General features: G+C 43.9%; 1 protein-coding gene across 5 annotated transcripts in view; it reads right to left on the bottom strand.

Annotated features, from left to right (window-relative positions):
- Positions 1–11,170, bottom strand: part of ZBTB38 (zinc finger and BTB domain containing 38) — a 101,607-nt gene that overhangs the window by 10,346 nt on the left and 80,091 nt on the right. The gene's annotated exons all lie outside the window — the stretch shown is intronic.

Genomic DNA, 11,170 nt, shown 5'->3' with positions numbered 1-11,170 from the left:
ATGTGACCCGAGTGGATGGTCACCGAGATCCGTCAGTCCAAAGGTCCCCTTACGGCGGCACAACAGCCTGGCTAATTTTCCAACACGCAGCACGCTAAGCCAATGGAGGAAAGGACACGAACAAGCTGATACATTTCACAAATGGGGATATTTATAAAACAATAGGGAAATGAGGAGAGCACGTAAGGGCAGAGTTATCTGACTATAAGAAATGCAGTCAATGTACAAGCAAAAAGAACTTAACAGTTGCTAGTTAAAGACGGGCCCACACACAGAAATGGACCCCAGTGGTCTTTATTAAAGTCTTCCAGCTCGAGGAAAGGGAGCTGGAGACCAGAGCCTGCACTTGCACCTGTCCACCTCATGTGGTCTTCGACGATCCGGCTCGACGGAATTCGAACCCGCAACACGATGCCAATCCAAGCACCAGGGACGGAGGAAAAGCGTCGGACTCCAGGTGGACGAGACGAGATGACCCGAGCACTGCCAAGTCGACCAGACCAGATGAGTTGATCTCCGGCACCTCGAACCCGATCGCTGCCAAGCCGACCAGACCAGACGAGTCGATCTCCGGCACCTCGAACCCGATCGCTGCCAAGCCGACCAAACCAGACGAGTCGATCTCCGGCATCTCGAACCCGATCGCCCAACCCTGACACTGTTTCCAAGGCCCTGGCGTTTCTTATATTGTATTTCTCCTGCGGGCTGGGGTGTCGTGGGAAGGATCGCCGTCTGAGACGTCTCGCCTCTCATTGGTCCGGGGTTCATGGGAAAGTCGATGTCTGAGATGCCTCACGCGTCCCATTGATCCGGGGCTCGTGGGAAAGTCGATGTCTGAGACGTCTCACATCTCCCATTGGTCCAGGTCCACGAAAACCCAATCACGTGACACAGCACAATTGACTCCAGATGGAACTTTTACGGCACCAAAGTGGGCATTTTCAGTCCTGTCTGGTCTTCCTAATGTGGTGTGCCAGTAGGCCCATTAAAATGTATTTATTTCAGGACCTCCTGCTTGTACAATATCTGGGGCACATGTTTAATTACCTCCGTCACCGAAGGTGGAAGGAGGTTATGTTTTCACCCGTCTATCTGTTTGTTTGTTTGTTTGTGTGCAGGACATCTCAAAAAGTTGTGGATTAATTTGGATGAAATTTGGTGGACATGTTGGGTATGTGACAAGGACGAACTGATTCGCTTTTGGTGAAGATCCGGATCTAAAGGTGCTGTCACACCTTGACGGTTTAGCCAGCAATGGCAACATATAAAAATGTATGTAAAACGTTGGCGTACGCTGAAGTTTTGAGTTTTTTTTTTTAAGTTTTGGTCATATTCATAACGTGTTGGTCGTATGCATAACATATTAGTAACGGGCACAGAACGTTTCGTTGTCTTATAGATAACTTATACTAACGAATACTTAGCCTGTTCTCGGCGTTCACAACCTATGCCGAACGATAGTGTAACTTAGGCATAGCGCGCTGCACGTATCGCCGACGAACTCATGGCGTAGCCTGTTAAAAACCGGCCGCATGCCGATTTAAATCATAACCGCCTGAGAATTGGAAGTGTCAACATCGCAGTCACACCTTGACGATTTAGCCAGCGTATGCCGACCTATGAAAAATGTGTCTAAAACGCTGGCACACGTCGAATCCGGTATGGGTAAGTTGTGTATACGTTAGGAGCACGCTGAAAAACGATGAAGTACGCTGTCATATTCCGTGGTACGTTTAGTACGTCGTGAAATTTCAAGCATGCTGAAAATTTTACAACGTACTCGACGTATGGCTCACAAGTTCCGCATACGCTGGCATAAGTTCTCGGCACGCTCCGCGATCGTTGTCACACGTCGGACACACGTTGCTTGAAAGTTACTCATAAGTCGAAACACGTTGTATTGAGGTAATGTTTAGCATACCCGAAACTTAATTTTTAACCGATGAGTTACGTGCTTTGAACCTATGAGTAACGTATCTCAAATGCACATTGTCGTATGTAGACGAATTTGATTGACGTCTTCCGGACGACCACAGAACTTACTGAACGTGTTTCTAACTTACAGCTACCGTATAATGGCGATTTGGCAGCGTTTAGGGGAATTGGTATATACAAATGGGCTTCACAAGAGGAACCCGTCAGTGTTCCAGACTCCAAGTTGAGTAGATGTCAATGTCAGTAGTATCAGTAGTAGTAGTATTAGGTGAGCGTGTCAGTAGTAGTAGTAGTAGTAGTAGTAGTAGTAGTAGTACTATTGGTAGTCGTAGTAGGTCCATGTCAGTAGTAGGAGGTGAGCGTGATGGGGAGGGTGTGGGTGATGATGGATCCTCGCTGCGTCCATGAATGGGAGACTACTTTTATCATTGTTCGATGTTCTTTTCGGCTAATTTTTTTTTTCTCATTCCCACGATGAACTATTTTTTTGTTTCAGTTTTTTAACTATTCAAAACGACTTGGACAAATGTATAATGTACTAGTAATGAACCAGAACACTTCGATAACTTATAGATAAGTTATACCAACGATTGATTAGCGTGTTTTAGGCGTCCACAACCTATGCCCAACGATAGTCTAGCATATGCATAGTGTGGCAGCGTATCGTCTACGATTACGTGAGGTTTTCTATTCATAGGCTGCAACTTCACTTTTAATAAATGCCTGTCACTCGCCTATTGTTTTTGGATGCTGGTGCTCAGCAATTGAAATCGTTTTCATTGAACGAATTAAATCGCTTCCACAGCACTGCAGTCACGGCACCAACAGCAGTAAGCTCAGTGCCAGCCTCATGCCAGGCTCAAGCGGATCCCTGTAGAAGGTGTACTGCTTGGTTATCCTTGGACCCACTCTGGCTAGCAGCTCGTTGAACATCGCTGGGGGCATGCGCAGGAAGTTGGTGAAGGATGCATGGTCCTCGTTCCGGAGTTCCACCATGAGCTGGTCATATATGGCGTAATGGCGTCGCCTCCCGATCCATGGTGTGACCCAGTTCCTTCTCCTCCGTTCACGTCTTCTTCTCCCGGCTCTATTGGCACGCAACTGGTGCAGTGTCAACTCGATGAGGTCATGTTGATGTTGGAGGACAGGTAGGTATTGTCGTCTCAGCCTTGCCATATCCTCCATCTCTCGGAATGACATGGACATGTACTCACCGCAAAGTCTAAAAAAAAAGAAGGGTTCCTCCTGCAAAGCCCCTTTTTATATACCAATTTCCCTAATCGCTGCCAATACACCATTATACGGTATCTGTAAGTTAGAAACGCGTTCAGTAAGTTCTGTGGTCGTCCTGAAGACGTCACGTACGTCTACATACATATTTGTGCATAGGACATGCTTTACAAACAATTTCCAAGCACGTTACTCATAGGTTATAAATAAGTCACGGGTACCCTAAACATTACTTTGAAGTGTTTCGACGCATGAGGAACTTTCAAGTAACGTGTTGCGAAGTGTGAACAACGTTCATGTGGCGTGCTTACAAAACGTTACTCATACTGTAGGTTATAAATAAGTTTCGGGTACGCTAAACATTACCTCAACGTGTTTCGACTTATGAGTAACTTACAAGTAACGTGTGTCGACGTGTGTCAACGATCGCATAACGTGCCTACAACTTATGGCCAGCGTAGCGGAACGTGTGAGTCATACGCTGGCATACGTCGTAAAATTTCAAGCATGCAAAAATTTGAGGACAACCCAAAAGTACAATGTTTAAAGCCAACGTACTACGACGTATGGCAGTTTTTCAGCGTGCTCTTAACGTATACAAAACGTACCCATAACGTATTCGACGTGTGCCAGCGTTTTAGACAATTTTTTCATAAATCGGCATACACTGGCTAAATCGTCAATGTGTGACAGCGGCTTAAGAATCTCGAAGTGATTTTTTACCATTGAGAGATAGGGCCAAAAATGAAATCTCAAAAAGTTGTGGATGGATTCAGATGAAACTTAAGTGGACAGGTTGGGTGTGTGACAAGGACGAGTTGATTTGATTTTGCTGAAGATCCGAATCTGGATCCGATATTTTTAAAGTGATTCCTCACCATTGAGAAATAGGGCGAAAACAATATATGGCATGATATCTCAAAATGTTGTGGACGGATTCGGACACGAAACTTGATGGACAGGTTGGGTGTGTGACGAGGATAAAATGATTTGATTTTGGTGAAGGTCCAAATCCAGATCAGGATACGAGAATTTTTTCATTTGTCAAGTGAATCTTCACTATTGAGAGATTGGGCCAAAACAATATACAGTATATTTCAAAAAATTCTTGGGCCCAATATGTTCTCCTGGATGAGGCATTGCGTGGCGGAGGTAAGCACTCTACCGAGTGTCCCAGTTAGAAATATAATTGTGTATAAAATGTTCTCGTGTTCTACTGGTTCTCCCTTCCCAGTTTATGAAATGCACAATTAATTCACTGGATCTCATCTGAGTTATTTTGAGTCAGCATGATAAAACCATTCAGTTTTACAAGTGATACAAAGGATACATTTGGTGGGATGGTTGGTGTCCAAATTTAAACTTCTCCCCGAATGATCACAACAAACCGCTCTCGTCACCATTTTGGGTGGTGAGGTGTGAAGGAGGATTCCGGCGTGTCGCTCGATCAACCTCAGATCTACCAAATTGAGCTATAAAGGGCTATCTACCAAATAAAGGGTCGATTAAACCCTCAATGCAGCTCGGGGCATCAGGGCCAATTAGCTGTTGTGACCACCGTAACCATACGAGGCACATATAATTATTTTTTTTTAAAGAAGAAGGCAGCGCTTCCAACCAAAAGTAAACAAGATGTACTCCAATAATTTGAGCAATAATCAAGAGCACACCTGGTGTCAGGTGACGTTTTACTCGCTTCGCAGCAGGCTTCCTCAGGCCAATAGACCCTGAGCCTCGGCACGTGTCCGGTGGTATTTATTCAGATACGATCGCTCATTTCCGGTCATGTGCTGGTGTTCGAGGTCAAATAGGAGTGCTTTTTTATTTTATTTTGCAAACCTCAAACAAAATAAACATCAAATCACATCATCGATGGGCTGCTCTGCTCTTTTTTTTGTTTTTACTTGCACATTATCTGATGTTGTATGTGTGTGGGTGAGCATGTGTGTGCGCTTGTTCTTTTTGTGTTTCCAGGGAATGAACATGGCTGGTTTTGTGTCCAGGTTGGACGTGATGAGGTGTGGGTTGTGTGACTGTTGGGGTTATCATTGGGTGTTGCACACATGTGGATGTCGTGTTTGAGATCGAGTGTTGTTGTTTGTTGCTCACCTTATCCAGCTGTTTGCACCATCCAGTTTTTGCCATTTGCATCAAAGGTATGTATTGTGTGGGTATGTCCACCATCTCCACTTTTAGACCACCCTCACGACTCTTCATGTACCATGCTTGCAGTATCAACCTATGTTGTTTGTTGGATGTCGTGTCTCGGACACGGGTCCCATCAAAGTCAAATTTGTGGCCAGATTGCAGGCAATGACATGCTCTAGCTGACTGTCACCTTTCCAAGCCTTATTGCTCGATTTTGTTCATCCAGTCTTTGTTTTAAGTTTCTTCCAGTTTCACCAATGTAGAATTATTCACAGTCTCTGCATGACGAATGGTAAATAACTCCAGATTTATCACAAGATGATATCGTGTCATTTAGTTTTGAAATGACATTACAGATGGTGCCTCGAGTCATGTAGGCTACATCAATCCATGTGCTGCGTACTATCCTGCCAATCCTTTGGTAATATGGCAGTACACAGTGCCAAAGCATGTCTGGCTCCTTCCGTTCTGTCCATTTTAGTTCTTTCAAGGTGGGGAGTATCCCTTTGCTGTACCATTTTTGAGCAGGCCTCCTCCAACTAATCTGATATCTTTAATTACATCGGCTTTAGGAGATGACACCGTCTACGCCTGAGCTGCTAAGGTCGGTGCTGCACTGCCTTTGTGAGAGATTGCGTTGCAGGAGTTAAAATCCAGTAATCTACTGGTGTGGGTTGGTTTCTTGTAAATTGTAGTCTTCAGGGAGCCATCAAGCTTACGGTGAACCTTTTGGATGTGGAGGTTCATCTCCAATGGTTGGCTGATCGAATGAAGTAGCATGTCCATCGAGCGATTCGAGAAAATAACTTGAGAGTTGGGACCCAACCAGTGCGAGCATGAATGAAGGTTCGAGGACCATCAGCAATTTTTGTTCTTCTGCCATTGCACAGCACTTAGTTACCAACCCTGTCTGTGCAGACCAGTACAACGCAGATATGTTCAACATATTGAGCCAAGATCAGAATGTTTCACATCGACGGATGTTGGAAGCAACCTTCATCCTTTCCATGGACCCTGTGTTCTGTCGTCAAAAGGAATTTGTACATTCTCTCATTCTCTTTCAACATGGAAACATCAGAGCTGTTGCTCTTACCGCTGTCCAAGGTACGCATGCAAATGGTGAGTCACCGGCTTTGGGGGATTCGCAACCCCCCTCCCTCCAAGGTGTTCGTGCGAATAGTTAGTCATCACTCTGTACCAGCCAACCTGAGCCAGAGATACTGATAACTGTGAGCTAACCACCTCAGATGGAGGGTTTTGAGAATGGTGAACGGGAATGTTGAGGAGCTTCATGTTGGCGGAAGGCGGAAGTCACTGCATGTGGACTTGTGATTGGCGCACGTGGACAACTGGGCTTTTTTTACTCTTTTATTTGATTTTGCCACCAAACCTTACAAGGGTTTTCAGAAACGAGCTCTTTGTTATGCCTCCCAAAAAATGATGCTGCCGGCCAGCAAGAAGACTAAAAGGGTAATAAGCATTTGGGCTTTGTGCCCAGCGTACATGCATTGGATAGAGATGAAGCATACACTTCGGGCAACAAGTCGGTGTTCACTATGGGCCTGAAAGCGGTTGACTCTGCACTGTGCAAGGAGCATTGTGGAAGACAGCTGGGGAGCGGACAATGCAGTGCAATGTGAAGGTTGTGAAGGATGGTATTGTTTGATGTGTGTGGTGGCCAAGTTTCCCAATCCCAATGAGGAGCTTGCACATTTGGCAGGTATGAAGTTGTTTGAAAATCCTGGTGTGGTCTTCGACTGCCCAAGCTGTTGCAAGGCCAATCTTTCATACTCCGACCTCAAAGCAGTGGTGCTGCAAAACAAGGCAGTGCTTGAGGGACTGCAGAGACAAATCCAAATGCTGACAGAGGCAGTGATCGGGGGCTTTCCTCCTCTGTGTGAGCAACTGTTGGCCCTAACGGCTGACGTGAGCTCAATCGACTGTCCAGTGTTCTCATTAATATGGCCAGCACATTACTATTCCAATTGAGTCTGGGTAAATCCTGTTGTTGACTAGCAATGGCCATAACTGTACCATGAACGAGTTGTAGTCAAAGGTGGAGACAAGAAAAATGGTCTACCAGGCCATATCGGAGCAGAAATTGATTGAGGAGTAAGCTACGCAGCGATTTTAGTAGGTCTTCCCGAGCCTGAGGATAATGCTGGTAATTTTGAGCTGGCAATTGCTCATGCGGTGTGTTCTGAGGGTGGCTTGGTCTTGGATGGGCTAGCGGCCAATCAACATGGCATCTCGTGGTACAATAGCAATGGATCTATGCGGCCCAGGATCGTCAAGATAGAGTGTGGTACCCATGAGGTGTGCGACCAGTTCATCGATGCATTCCGATGTAAATGGCTTGCAATTGATAGCCTCTCTGCTCATGTCTTCTCTCGACGCGATTTGCTCCCCTGGGAACTCGATCTGGATCAGGAACTCAAGCAACGGTGTAAGGATCGAAATACAGGTGAAACCACCCGGCGATTTGTTGTTCGAGATCTGGTGATTATTGATAAGCAAGCACTTAAAGCAAGTCACTGGGTTGGACAGGCGGACAGGGCTGGGCAGTTTAACCAGCCCAACATCGGCTCTTCTTTTCACAATACTAGCTCTTCCTCCTAGCCAGGGCATGCAGCCTAGCTGGCTGGGCAGAATTCTCATTAAACACATCGGAACTGGTAACAGTACGACTGTTCAAGTCACAAAGTTTAGTTAATAAGCTATTCGAGTTGAGATTTGAGATTGCTAATCGGAAAAATACAATTTTTGCCATAACTGAGAAATGGCTTAATGAGTAGATCTTGAATTGTGAATTGAACCCAGACAACTAGTATGTTGTGTATAGAAATGACCGAGCAAATAGACAGGGGGGAGGTATTATGTTTTTAGTTCCTAATGATCTATCATCTCAAGAATTTGGCAAGTTGATTTCAAACGAAGCATTTCAAGCAATGGCCATTAAACTCTTCAAAGGAAACAAGTTCTTGATAGTTATCTTAGTTTATCGACCACCAATTTATCATGAATGTAATTTTTGGGAATTACAGGAAGATTATTTTGATTCATTAAATATAACGAACTACCCGTACTTAATTATGGAAGATTTCAATTTTCCAAATCTTAATTGGGACTTAAATAAAGTCGTCAGGAAGGGACATGATTTTGATTTCTTAAACTTTTCTATCCTCAATGGTTTAAACCAGAAATTAAAAGTTCAACTCATGGGAATAATTTACTTGATTTGGTCTTAGAATCTGAAAATGGACGAACGAATAATTATCGGATATTGCCATCCTTTTTTGGTAGTGATCATTTCAAAATTGAGTGCATGTTAGATATGGTTTTTGTTAAACAGGTAAGAAAGCTTTCAATTAGAAATTATTGAATAAGTTATTATCATGCTATGAAGGAATGCTTAGAGTAGTGTAGTTGGCCTAATCGATTTGCGGACAGTAGAAATATTGAGGAAATGCACACCACTTTTGTTCATATGATACATACGTAAATAGATAATTTTGTGCCGAACTTTAAAAAGAACGTTAAAAATATCCACACAGCATTATAAATTTGCAGAGAAGACAATGAAGGTTGCACAAAAAATATAAGCATTCTGGAAATAGTCAATAAAGATCCTTATCATGTGTTGACCAAAATTACTCAGAGAAAAATAAGAGAATACAACAGGACAATTGAAAACAAAGGACTTGAAGCTAACAATGAGCAGAATTGTTGGGCGTTTGTGAAAACAAAATGATGATGACTTCTAAGTTGTAAATTCTCAAAAATGAGGATAAATTATTAATTGAAAATTAATTGTGTGTGGTGCAGTAAAAAATTATTTGAGTAAATAAAATAAATAAAAAATTAATATTTTAGTATGGTCCTTGTAGATGATGATGGTAAAATGCCTCCCATTTTGCAGAGTTATTTCCCTAACTAATTTAACGGAATGCAGTTTTCCACCAGAAAAGGTTTTTGAATATTTATCTAAACTGCCTGATAAAACTTCATGTGGGCCAGATGGTATTCCATCATTATTATTGAAAAAGTTGGCTTTTGAACGAGCTTATCCCCCGGCATTAATATTCAAATTGAGTTTCCACACCTCAAAAATGTATACCCGTTATTTGGAGAAAGCAAATGTTATTCCAATTTACAAAACAGATTCTCCATCGTATGTGTCTAATTATCGGCCTATCGGTCTTACGTGTGTTACATGTAAAGTTATGGAATCAGGAATTAAGAATACAATGCTGGAATACTTGGAGTTTAACAAAATGATGGCAAATGAACAGCATGGCTTTATGAAGAAGAAATCTGTGGTATCACAATTATTACTTTGTCTCAATGAATTGACTATGAATGGACAAGGGAAAATCTGTGGACATTGTAAATTTGAATTTTACGGAGGCTTTCGATACTGAATCCCACAATAAACTTTTTTCCTTCTTTTTTTTGGAAAACACTGTGGAGGCTCGAATAAGAGCCAACACACACACACACACACACACACACACACACACACACACACACACACACACACACACACACACACACACACACACACACACACACACACACACGCAAAAGGGAAGCAGGAGACAAGAGGGGCAGGAGAGGGAAGGAAAAAACAGTGGGGAACAGAGACATGAGCAGATCTGTGAAAGGGAGAGGGATGGGGCAGGGTACACATGGTAAAGAAAATGGACACGCAGGGACTTTCAGGTCCTTACACAACAGGGAATTTCAGGAAAGAAAGCATGGATTCTTGATTTTGCTAGTTTTACCAGAAGTGGGTTTTTGAGGGACCTTGAGCACCCTGTGGAAATATGGGTTGGACATATCTCAGACAGAGCCGGGGTGGGGGGTGAAGGGTCGAGGCCGGAGAGGACACAGTAGAAAACAGAAAGACTACTGACCTGCCTGTGGGGAGAGAGTGAGAGACCCAAAGATTCAGCCTCATCACAGGAGATACAAATGATCCTAAATGCCTTGGTTTCCACAGCGTGAAGCCGAGAAAGGTGAGAGGCAGGAGCACCAGCCAAGAGGAGTGAGCAGTACTCTATCAGGCTGCAGATGAAAGCTTTGTATGTGGTCAGGAGCTCAGGTGGGCTAAGGAAGGACTTTGCACGACGGAGGATGCCCAGTCAGTGACTGGCTTTGGAGGCCAGCTTGGAAATCTTGCTTTCCCAGGAAAGTTCATGGCAGATAATGAGACCCAGAAGCTTGAATGAAAGGACTTCTTCAAAAGGATTGCTGAGAATATAGACGTGGGAGTGGGGGGGGGGGGGGTTACAGACAGTCCTTTCGGAGAGTCTGAGTGAGAGTCTGAGATTTGTCAAGGTTGAAATACATGTTCCATGTGTTGGATCAGCTTGTGATTTTATCCAAATCTGAAGAGAGTGAAGAGGCTGCTGCTTGCCAATCTGAGGAATGACAGATGGTACAGAAGAGGGTGGAGTCATCAGCAAAGACATAGAGAGGATTTTCCAGTGTTGTAGTGATCATTGATGAAAACCAGCAAAATAACATGGCGCAGAACACAGCCTTGAGGAACTCCAACCTGGAGAGGAAAAAGGGATGAGAGAACTCCATCAAGGGCCACATGTTGGCTATGACAGGAGAAGAAGTCTGCAAGCCTTGAGTGGAGATGCGCTTGCATACCATAGGAAGAGAGTTTGATGAGTAGGGCAGGGTGCCAGACCGTATCGAAGGCACGCGATATGTCTCGGGAAATGGCTCTGATTTTATGTGTGGCATTGAGGATTTCCATCCATTGTTGGGAGAGCAGAAGCAGCATATCTGGAGCATGGGGCCAGAATGGTATTTACTTTAATGCGGTTCAGTTCACGGCTGCTTG

This window comes from Eptatretus burgeri, chromosome 5, assembly GCF_056783735.1.
Source record: "Eptatretus burgeri isolate ZD-2024b chromosome 5, Ebu_testis_v1, whole genome shotgun sequence".
Lineage (NCBI taxonomy): Eukaryota > Metazoa > Chordata > Myxini > Myxiniformes > Myxinidae > Eptatretus > Eptatretus burgeri.
Note: the sequence above shows the minus strand (reverse complement) of the source record. Positions and strands in the feature narration are given on the sequence as shown.